This window comes from Eutrigla gurnardus (assembly GCF_963514095.1).
Source record: "Eutrigla gurnardus genome assembly, chromosome: 19".
NCBI lineage: Eukaryota > Metazoa > Chordata > Actinopteri > Perciformes > Triglidae > Eutrigla > Eutrigla gurnardus.
This window is the reverse complement of record NC_139930.1, coordinates 6,254,236-6,265,981: the sequence shown is the minus strand read 5'-3', so window position 1 is coordinate 6,265,981 and position 11,746 is coordinate 6,254,236.

Below are 11,746 nucleotides of genomic sequence, written 5' to 3'. Positions count from 1 at the left end.
TTTGTGTTTTTCCAGAATGATTACTGCTGTGATTGTCGTCCTGCTCTTGCTGAGCTCAGCCAGCTTTCCTGTCAATACACAGAGTAAATAACCAAATATGAAATACTCTTTTTAGTGAAGATAATAATTCATCCATCAGTACGAGTTTCCTGTCAACAAAAGATGATTGTCTTTGAAAAGTAAAGTTAGAATATTAATAATACAGCAATTTACCTAGATGTATTATATTTTGTTATAATTATATTTCATGGTACCCCTCAGTGTTCACTCACTAAACATGACATGACATGTATATAGATATATATATTAGTTAAGTTTTTCACACAATGTATCAGCGTTATGTATTAGAAGATCACTATTTCTGACTGCTGTGAATCTGGAAAACATAACTGACAGAAAGTGTGTAATGTTACTATGACAAATGGAAAGTGTGAGCTGTCATGTCAGTGATCTGGAATATTTACCGACCGGATTAGACAGCCAATAATCTGGAAAGCGTGACATATTTCATACTGATGTCTTGATTGATATAAATATGTTTGATGCCGGAAATAGCATTCATCATTCATATAAAATACACTTCTGAAGAAGAAGAACTTTTTGTGCCATCCCCTCTATTGGAACAAATGCAAGTTCTTCCCCAGTTTCACAGTCAAAACCAATAATGTCAAATACTGATATGTACGTTACATTGTTGTTCAGATAAAATGCTAAATGTTCTCTAGATGCAGAAATGAGGCAACAAAGGAAGCCGGATGTAAAGGTGGTCCAGGAGTACGTTGGACCTTCAGATGGTGGTTTCCGTAGTGGTGGTGGTTTCGGCGGTGGTTTCGGCGGTGGTTTCGGTGGAGGACACCGTAAGTCTGCTTTATTTACAGTAGAAACATGAATGTAACTGTATCTTCTTTCAGCCAATCAACACAAAGCATTACTGACGACTATAAACAGGAACATGTTTCTAAATAATCCATCTTCAGTGCTCTTAAAATCAGTCTGAATTCCCCTGGTGGGATGAGCTGGACAGCTTCAGGTCCTGCTGTAGTGCATTCCAGGTTGAAGGGGCGGAGAAGGAGAATCAGCTCAGTGCTGAAGGAACATTAAAGGTCATGAAGGCCTGGGAGTGCAGCCATTGGTTGGGCTGATTGGACAACATGTAGGTGGATAAATGTTTCGCCAGCAGACCAAGAATGGATTTGTAAATGAAGTTATAGCAGTGCAGTGATGACCTGTTGACTCCAGAGTAAACAGTGTAATGGTGAGTGAGGCGTTTACAGCCTGTTCACATAATCTGAGTGCTCCAGATAGCGTCCGACGTCTTTCTAGAGCTGGTTGAGGTATTCATATAAACCACGTCCCCAAGCACAGATAAGGAGGGGCATATCAGCTGCATGTGTGAGGTTTGTGTCCTATTAACCGGTTGGGGAGGTGTATATGGAAACAGTGTATGAATATAAATATAATCACAGACAAATTAATCTGAATATTTGTACGTTTGTAGAATGCACCGTATGAAAGTCACATTTTACTGATCAATCATGAAGCTATATACTGACATTTCAACATGCTTTTTCAGGCCCCCCACGTGGTTGAAAACAGGTGTGTGTGTGTGTGTGTTTGTGTGTGTGTGAGTGTGTGTCTGTGTGTGTGTGTGTGTATTATTTCCATCCTTGAATCTGACGTGTTGATCATCTGATTGTGTTCAGAACTTAATGCTGCATCTTGTGATCCTTTCCTCCCCCAGAAGTGGACAGCTCTGTCGTCATGGCAACTGAGTGACAACACAGACCAACGTCTGGCTCAGGGCCAGAGCCTTCATCATCATCATCATCATCATCATTATAATCATCACTGCTACACCTTCTACGTCCTCTACAAGTGAAACCCATGAACCCCACTTCCTGTCCGTTTCCATGGTGATGATGAGTTTGATTGACAGCTTCAAATAAACACACATGCTCGTGATCGTTTGTGATTTTGATCATTCTTCAGCAGCTTTACAACTTTAGTCAGCTCTGGAGTCAAAACCCTGCTTTGGTTTATCCTGACGTTAGATTTCACCGCCACAGAGCAGACAAAGCGGACTACTAGTGCAGAATCACACACAGATTTAATATTAGTTGGCAAGTATCACAGGACTGTAACTGCTATAATGGCAATGTCTGACATTCCCTCAGTGTGTATCCTGTCACCTTATGTGGACCTGTGATGAGTGGTGGATTGATGTATGATGGACCTGATCAATGGATATTGTTTGCAGAATATCCTGCTGTAGTTCACACCTTGTGTTTATACACAGTTGATGGTTTCGTTCGGTGTGATTGTGATTTCGGTGTGATTGTGATTTCGACCACCAGAGCAAGCTAAGGTGCAACCAACGTGGACGTGGTTAGACATTTGAAGGACTTGGATCGATACAAGTGACAATGATAAGCGACTAACAATGTGGACATCTCTATGGACATTTTTCTTTTCTTTTCTTTGTTTTTTTCTTTACTGAATCATTTTTTCCCTTATGGATTGGTAGAATTGACAGGACATTATTTATTTATTATTTCTGATAAAGGATGGATTTAATTAAGAGTCAAGTCTTTTCAAGATCTGAATTCACAGAACATAGAAGTTATGATTTTGAAGGTGATGTGGATCCGGAGGATCACGTTTTTAATCATATCAATGATTCTTGTCGATACTATACTGATGAAGAACTTAATGATAGTGTTGAACTAGATAAGACACTTTAATGAATACATTTCAACTGTAGAAGCTAACCTAAAACAAAAGTCAAAAACATCAATGAATATTTGGACACAATTAAAAGTCAATTCAAGTTGATAGCTTGAACTGAGACATGGATTAATAAAGAAAAAGATATTGCTTTGCATATTAAGGGCTATGATTTCTATGTTACCAGCAGAGCTAACAGGAGTGGAGGAGGCGTGGCCATCTATGTGGATAGTAAGTTCAAATGCAGATCAGTGGAATGTGTGACGTCTGTAATTGATGATTTAATGGAATGTATTTCTGTGGAAATTGAATTTAAAAGAATAAGGAATATTATTGTGTTTACAGGAAACCAGGATCAAATGTAGAAACTTATAAGGACAGTTTAGAAGAATTAATGAATGGTTTAAATGTCAATAAAACACTTATAATCTGTGGCGATTTCAATATAGACCTCTCAAAGATATCTTCACAGAAACAAACTTGGGTTGAACTGATCACAAAGCCCAGTAGAGTAACCAGGGTGCGAACTACGGGAGAGCCAGGGGGGTTTCAGCCCCCCTTAATGAGACATGAGCTCCCCTGAAAACATGATTTGTGAAATTTTTTGGGGGGGCCGGGGGTCTCTAAAATATTGGCAAAATGCTGTTTTTCCCATGCATTTCCTTTTTGTTTTGTCATAATCATGGATCATGTGTAAAATTAGGCTATTTTTAATGTATGATTTGCGCATGAGGGTGATTGATCACTATTTCACTTTAATAAAGATATCGGCCTGCATGCAATTCTTGTCCTCACCATTGAAGCGTGGGGGCGCTATGTCTTAAACGTCACTTTAAATCAGACATCGGAGAAAAAAAAGACTGGCATCCAGGCTTGTAATAATGGATGTGTTTTGAGCGAGTCCTCGCTCTGAGGCACGCGCAGCCCCCCCCCAATATAAGTGAGCCCCCCCACCAAAGCCGCGGTATAGTTCGCACACTGACGTCATCAATTGTCGTGGAAACAGAACGATGCCCCCAGAGCGGGTATAAAAGGGCTGTCGACCATTTTGTGTTCTCTTTTCGGACTTGTACTTGACACACATTGGTAAAACTGGAGAGTTGATCCAAACTGTAGAGAGTATCAAATCGCTGAAGACCCAAACGGAGAGTTTCACACCGCCGAAGAAGAAGGACCTGAACGCATATTTGCTAGGAAGCCGAACGAGAGGGATCGTCAACGAGCTACTGCGGGAAAGAGGGCGACGAAGCCCCTCGGGGCTGCGGACCCAGGAGCAGCCCCAGCAGGCCCGGATCTGAACCGAGGCATCGGGGTAAGACAACTTTGTTGGTTTGGGTTTTACGTTTTACTTGTTGATGCATCCCTTAAAGACGCTAAAAGCGCCCAAAGTCAGAAATCAGTGTCACAGAGTTTGACAGTGAACAGGTCACATCAGTTCATGAGGACTGGTGGGAAAACCCACATTTGGTGAAAGCAGACACTCGCTCTACGATGTGTTCGTGTAAATGTAATATTTGTGTGGGACAGAATGTGTTAAATATGGCGGGAGAGCCGTGTAGTGTCGTAATAGAAAGTGCGGTGGTCGGAAAGTTGTGTTGTTTGGATTTGAAGGCGTCAAATGTTCCACATCTGACATGGAGATTTGTGGGAAAGAAATGGCGGCGGCGCCATATTTCATAAAATGCCAAACATGTGTTTTAGTCGTTCACCATGGAAACGACGGAAGTGTTGGTGCTGCTGTCGAGTGAGCCGTCATTCGTTTTTCCGAAGTTAAACCAGCCGCCCGTAAATTTTTAATTTTTTTACGTTTGTGTTTTTACTGCTGACAAGTATGTTTAAGAATGTTTTTATATCATAGAGAATAGATTTAGAGTCCAGCTCTGTATGATAAGTGGTCTGAGATGACTGTTTATGGTATATATTATTTGATGTAATTAGATTTATTTTATTTGTTTATTTTTTTGCAGAGGAGAACATCTGAGGAGGAGACTAGTGGACACTGAGTCTCAGAGGAAGAGATTTCTATTTGTTTTTCACATTCAATACAAATTTTGACGGTTATATTCCTGATAACTTGTTGGCCAGTTTTTTTTTCATTTTTCCATTTAGGATGCCTCGGAAGAACCACCGGCTGTCCGCTGCTGCCAGGCGGAGGATGGAGGATCGGTGTGACGGGCAGGAGCCTGTCATTTCCTTCTCGGGCAGACCCCCTGGTATGTACTCAAATGTTTTCTTTTATCATTAAATGTTTTACTTTATTAATTGTTAGATGTTTTCTCACTATATTTAGTGGAAACCTAGTGGAAAGAGCTATGCCTCTATACTTATTATAAACTTATAATATAATATACTTACTATATACTTTTTCACTATATTTTAGAAAAACATTAATGTCCACACTAGCATTAATGATGTGAAGGAATCAGAATGCATGACTGTTGCAGTCAAAATACAGAACCCTTTATTGTTTTGCAACTTGAAAAAACATCTTTTGTAAACCAACTGGCTACACAATGTAAACAATACGGCTCCTGTAACTGCAATATGAAGACTTCTTTATCCACTGGACATCAATTAAGGCAACATCCATAAATAATATTGAAACAAATAAATTAAAAAAATAAATAGTTCCACAGTTTGCTTTTCTTGTCGTAGGCAGTCCCCCTAGCAAACGCGTCTTTGAGTGACATTTGACTCGTCTCTTCTCCCGCAGTGCGAACAGCGGCTACAACTTTAGCCCGACGGCATTTGCAGAATATTGTTGTTTGTTCGACGTCGATTTTTTAAAGCCGAAGAATTTCCAAACAACAGACACGGCTCCTCTTTTCGGCACAAGTTCTTCTGTTTCATTGCTTGCTCGTTCGGAACTTTCGGCGAAAGTTTCGGCGAAAAAAAGAAATGGATAAACACGGCGAAAGTTTCGGCAAAAAGAAACTTTCGCCGTGTTTATCTATTTTTTCACCGCATCTTACGCTCAACACAGGCTGTGCTCTCGCATGCTGCTTGTTTGGTGCAGCTGCTAAACAGCCCCCTCTCAAACAATGTCCGGCGGCGCGACGTTCCGCCGCTCTGCGTTCCCGACGTTCATACGCTACACACTCACCGGTATTGGGGTATATGAAAAATGCATATCATAAACAAAAAAACCACCGGTATTCGGTATGAACCGGTATACCGCCCAGCACTAGAATACATTCAATGAACCTATTAATGAACTCACCTGAAAGGAAGCAGCAATGCCTTTGTCATTGGGATCTATAACATGCTATTAATAATAACATGCTATTATATCTATCATGTCTTTGCAAGTTATATTTGGGCTCTGGGGAAATTGTATGACATATTTATCATAGTTAAAGTAAAATGTTGGTCTAATTCTCTGATCTACAGAGAATTATGCAATCAAAAAAAAATTATTTGTAAGACGTCCTGGCTGGGATGTGAACACGCACTGCCTGCACCTGGGGGCAGGTGCATCACCACTCACCCAACTGGGAGACTAGCAACACAAGAAATAGATATGTATTTAGATAGTCGGTGTTCAGGAAATAAACGATTTATTCATATTTTTTAATTGCAAGCATGTATTCTTAGACACTTGATGCAAATATAGTTTGTACTTCATATATGTAACTTTTGGTCTTTCACGTGATGAAATCACGAGGACTAGGCTTGGCGGAACCTTCTGCTGGTACAGTTGTTTCCGACAGACGGACTTCTCTGAAACCCCCGCTAAAGTAAGCCTGGGGTGCAGTCGAATAGTCTTTTTTGCTTAGGAAGGTTCCTAACTGAAGAAGTGACCCGGAAGTAAACAAGTGGCCGCCATGATAAGAGCTGTTCGAATTCTCTAAATGCAAAGGAAAGGAGCTCCAATGCTTCCTTTCAGAGCTCCTTTAGCATAGGATGCAACGGACCTTCCTATGCGATAGGAAAGGAGATTACGCCGACCCACAATTCTTTGCGAGAGCAACATTTAAAGTGCCGCACACCTCGGCCGTTAATGAAAACAAACGATATGTGCACTTACATATTTAACAGTTACTTTCATGCAGACATATAGTAATTGGAATAGTGATAATAAATGTGTGGACAGTGATAATAATTGAATTTTTTTTTTTATTTATTTCAATCATGTTACAAACTTGACAAAAACGAAACTAAAACCATAAATGAAAAGTAAATAAAACAACGGTCAAACAGAAAGGAGGAGCTGCTGGACCTGAAGCCGGTCAGTGAACCAGCTGTTGATAAAACCAACATGTGGAGAAGTGGACGATGCGCTTTTTGTAGTCCATTATTGTAGTTTCTCCAGTGCAGACGCACGTCAATCGCCGGTGCCGATCATCAGCTGTCAATCATCAGCGGCCGCGTTTTAATGACGTAGCTTCGTGAAAGTCCGGTCAGATTCTCTGAGCACCGCGGTCGACTATTCCTAAGTCCTTTTGCGTTCTCCTATCGCCTTTCCCCATGACGTTTTCCCCAGAGGTCAAGGAATAGGAGATAGGAATAGGAGTTAGGACCTTATTTTTTGACTATTCAACTGCACCCCTGATGTTTAGCCTGCCCCGGAGCAGGCTAGTTTGGTCGGATAAATTCCCATGGTTACTTAGCGGAGAGTCCCTCAAGTCACGTTGATGGAACGCAACTCTCGCTAAAGGTAGCGAGGCTTATCGAAATTAGCCCGGCTTTGCACTTAGCGAGTTTGATGGAATACCCCTCTGAAGTAGTCTAATAATTGTAATTGTGTTGATACATGTGTGTGGACAGTGATGATAATAATAGAATGTTTTTTTTTTTGTTTTTTTTATTTCAATCATCTTACAAACTTGACAAAAACTAAACTAAAACCACAAATGAAACGTAAATACAGCAAACGGTCAAACAGAACACAAAAACAAATCTATTTTCCTCCAACAATGGTTTGATAACAATATACTTTTACTGAGTCAGTTGTTTGACCAACATGGGCGTCTTTACAGTTATGTTGAATTTATGCAACGGTATGGAATCCCTGTTACACCCAAGGATTTTTCTATTGTTTTTGATGCTTTGCCTTCGGGTATTAGTTTTTACGTTTTTTTTAACCAACAAGGTCAAAGAGATCTCATTTAAAATGCTTCAGTTTTAAATTCTAAATTCTCAGTTTTATATGATTAATTTGCTAATTATTTTATCCAAATTTTCCATACATAAGTCAAAATTTTCTGGTAAGAAGCCAAACTTCCTGGAACTGTCTGCATATGTTGGTCGATATATCTCCTCCCTCTGTGATTGTAAGACTAAAAAAAGCTGTTAAAACGTATGATCTTTGTAAGCTTTACAAAATGTTTATTTAAATGTTTTGTTTTTTTTTGTTTTTTGTTTTATCTTGCTGTCGACCCCTGGTGTATTTATGATGGTTTGGTTGTGTATTAATGTTGTATACATCTCATCTAACTGTATTTATGATGGTTTGGTTGTGTATTAATGTTGTATACATCTCATCTAACTGTATTCAATCCATCAATGTTCTGTTTTTGCTACGTTGAGCCATGTTTTGTGCCAGCGAAAATAAACGCTCTGAACCCCAAACAACGCTGTGTCGTCCTTCATTCCTCTCCCTGTGAGCGCTGAGGTTCACAAGGATGGATATAGAATGGTGTTTGCATGTATATATATTTATTACAGTTTTTCTCCATTGGTTTGACTCTTTTCTTGAAACAGAAATTACATTCTCAAAACAACATGGACAAATCTCCAAACCACTTGGCAATTGTCCACAACAGAATTGCATTTCTCATTAATTTAATCAAATTGCAATTGTCTTAGTACATGTCTCAATATCTCATTACATCTTTGCAAATGATTAAGTACAGGTAGACTACATTTAACACAATTTCCTTGTGAATAGATCTTGTTGATTTTTTTTTTTTATTTTTTTTTTATTAACCTTTATTTATACAGGTAAAATCTCATTGAGACCCAGGGTCTCATTTACAAGAGAGACCTGTTCCAGGTAGGCAGCAGCAAAACACAAAGTTACAGACAACTGAACATACAGGAGACACAACACAGAATACAAACATTAAAATAAAATGCAAACTACAAAGTGCAAAGAAGAATAGGACTGGTTAAATACATGTGCAGACCCCCACAGACTGTCTCATCAGCTTTCCTACCAGCAATTTGAATTCCTTTAAAGGAATAAAGCTGGACAGCTTCAGCCTCTGCTGGAGCATGTTCCAGGTTGCAGGTGCAGCATAAGAGAACGCCTTCTTGCCAAGTTCAGTACGGACTGACGGGATGGCAAACAAGATGAATTCCAGGGACCGGAGGCTGCGATCGAACTGTTTCCGTGTCAAGTATGTGGACAAGTAGGAGGGGAGCAGTCCGATGATGGATTTATAGATAAATAGATACCAGTGCGTGGTTCTGCGCATGGAAAGTGAAGACCAGTTTGTGAGAGAGTACAATGTACAGTGATGTGTGAGGGGTTTACAACCAGTTATGAATCTCAAAGCCCCGTGATATGCGGCATCTAGCAGTTGCAAGGAGTGAGCAGGGGCATTCATAACATCACCATAATCCAGGAGTGGCAAGAAAGTGGCCGCAACAATCCGTTGATCTAAACTGATTGTCGATTCTCAGTCTAATGGTTGTTCTCTGCTAAACATGTCAGCATCATTTCATTGTGTAAGTCATCACTTGCACAATAGTCTGATCAATTGTCAAAATTAGTCAAGAACATAATACCATGAATACCATATATGAATCTCTTGGAACATTTGATAAATTGAGTACAGTAATTGACAGTCAGGTGAAACTAGAACTTGACTAACGAAGGAGGAGTTTCACTCATCTCAGATGACCAATCAAACCGTATGTTTAGTTACCTGACAGGTGCTGTCTATGATTGTGAATGCTGCCAAACATATACAGTATATATATAAAGGTTGACCAGGACCAGTACCATTTCTGAACATGGAGGCACCTGGCCAAGCAAATGAACAAGGGCAACTGCCTGCTCCATGAAGAAGAAGAGGAAGAGGAAGAGGAGTAAGGGTGCGTGGTGGTGGAATAGGGGGAAGAGGCCGAGGAGCACGAAGACACCATGTTGTCCCGGATGAAATTCGGGCCACAATTATAGACCATGTTGTCAACCACCGTCTCACAATGGTGGAGGAAGGTCGCAGAGTGCAGCCTAATGTGCCTCGCTCTACAGTCTCCTCCATCATCCAAACCTTTCACAGGGAAAACAGGTATGTACTCATATCAGTCAATAATTGAATTATATGTTGTATACTGTAGGACTGGACACTGCATAAAGCAAGAAATGTGCATTTACCTATTCATTTAGTGTGTGTGTGTGTGTGTGTGTGTGTTATAGCCCTGCAGTAATGTACCTCAATGGGATACAGTAGTATTCCAGTCACTGTTCAGTGATGCATTAGAATAGTGGTAAAAAGTAAAGCAACAATACAATTTCATTGGTAAATCATTCTGTAAGAAATACATAAGACAAACATTATGAATGGAGTGTTGTCGTTTGAATTCTTTGTTGAACGACAACCTGGCACGGGTGGCTACTCTTACCATAAAATCATTTTTTTTCTTTTTCAGTTTAACACACAATTGTATTCTGTTAGCTAGACAAAAAAACGAGTACAGTAACCAAGACTTAGTGGTGGACATGAGGGATATTTCAATTGTCCTCTGCCATAGTGACAACACGTCTAAACATTTTGACTTGCAGTGCTTACACAATGCCAAATGGATGATGCATTTTGGGGGCACTGACTATTTATATGTTTCACCATGTTTTTTTTCTATTTGTCTCGGTCAATGTCATCATGTTGTGAGAATGTGAGTGTGTGTGTGTGTGTGTGTTGTGGTTTGAAACGATGGCCGAATGAAACGCTCTCATAACGTAACGTTATTTGTTATTAACACTCACCAAACTTTTGTCGACCCCCTTGCCTTGCTTTAGTTAATCCATTTGCCATATTACTGAGAAATGCTGTTCTAGTATAATCCTGGGGGAACGCTGCTTTTGGGCTGAATAAACTGGATGTATACTTTGTCGTACAACATCCTTGCATGCCTGATTAACAGGCAGGCTCATAGCAGAAGTCAGAATGTATGCGTTTGTGAGCTTGTAGATGGGCTATTCCGAACATACAGTAGCTACGACAGTGCAGTTTCCTTGGCAATATTACACCGTAAGATAAATTATGATAATCTAGTCATACTAGTTAAAGGTATATGTATTGTATTATATTTTACTTATCTTGTGTGACTGTATAGCGCATAGCAGTGGTTGGTATTTACTGGTGGTGCAGGAAGACATGAACCCCCAAAGACTCTTTTACACAAATATTTATTAACTATGTTAAGCCTATAAACATTCATTTAATTTGAAATTTACTCTTACTCTTACTCTTACTTTTACTTAAAGTAAATTTAAAAGCATGTACTTTTGGATACTTAAGTACCTTTAAAAGCAAGTAATTTTTTACTCTTACTCGAGTACCATGTCGACTGAGCTACTTTTACTTGTAACAGAGTAAATTTTGACCAGTGGTATTTGTACTCTTACTCAAGTACTGGGGTCGAGTACTCTGTCCATCTCTGATATTCCGGCAATCTCCTTCACATACAAACACGTGCTCTCACACAGATAGCAGCCAAACTGTTGCCATCTTCCTGGGTGCACGACCCTAGTCTGCAGAGGTGTTGTGTTCAATGCAAAATCATCAACCATATAATTAATCAGTTTCAATAAAATAAGCAGTGTGAGTTGTGGCAAATGGAATCACCCTTATGTATTAATGCCGCCATAACAAGTGTATATATAGGTCGCACTGTTACACATTTTTCCACACACACTTTTCAGTCATACAACTAACACATGAATGTGAAGTAAATTCAAATGACGTGTTTTTGCTCATGTTTTTACCAAGGTTTTTATATCATAGTCTAAAGTATGTTGTGTTTTTTAGGTGCTGCTGTCCATAGAAGTTTGGCAACAATTGGATGAAGGACC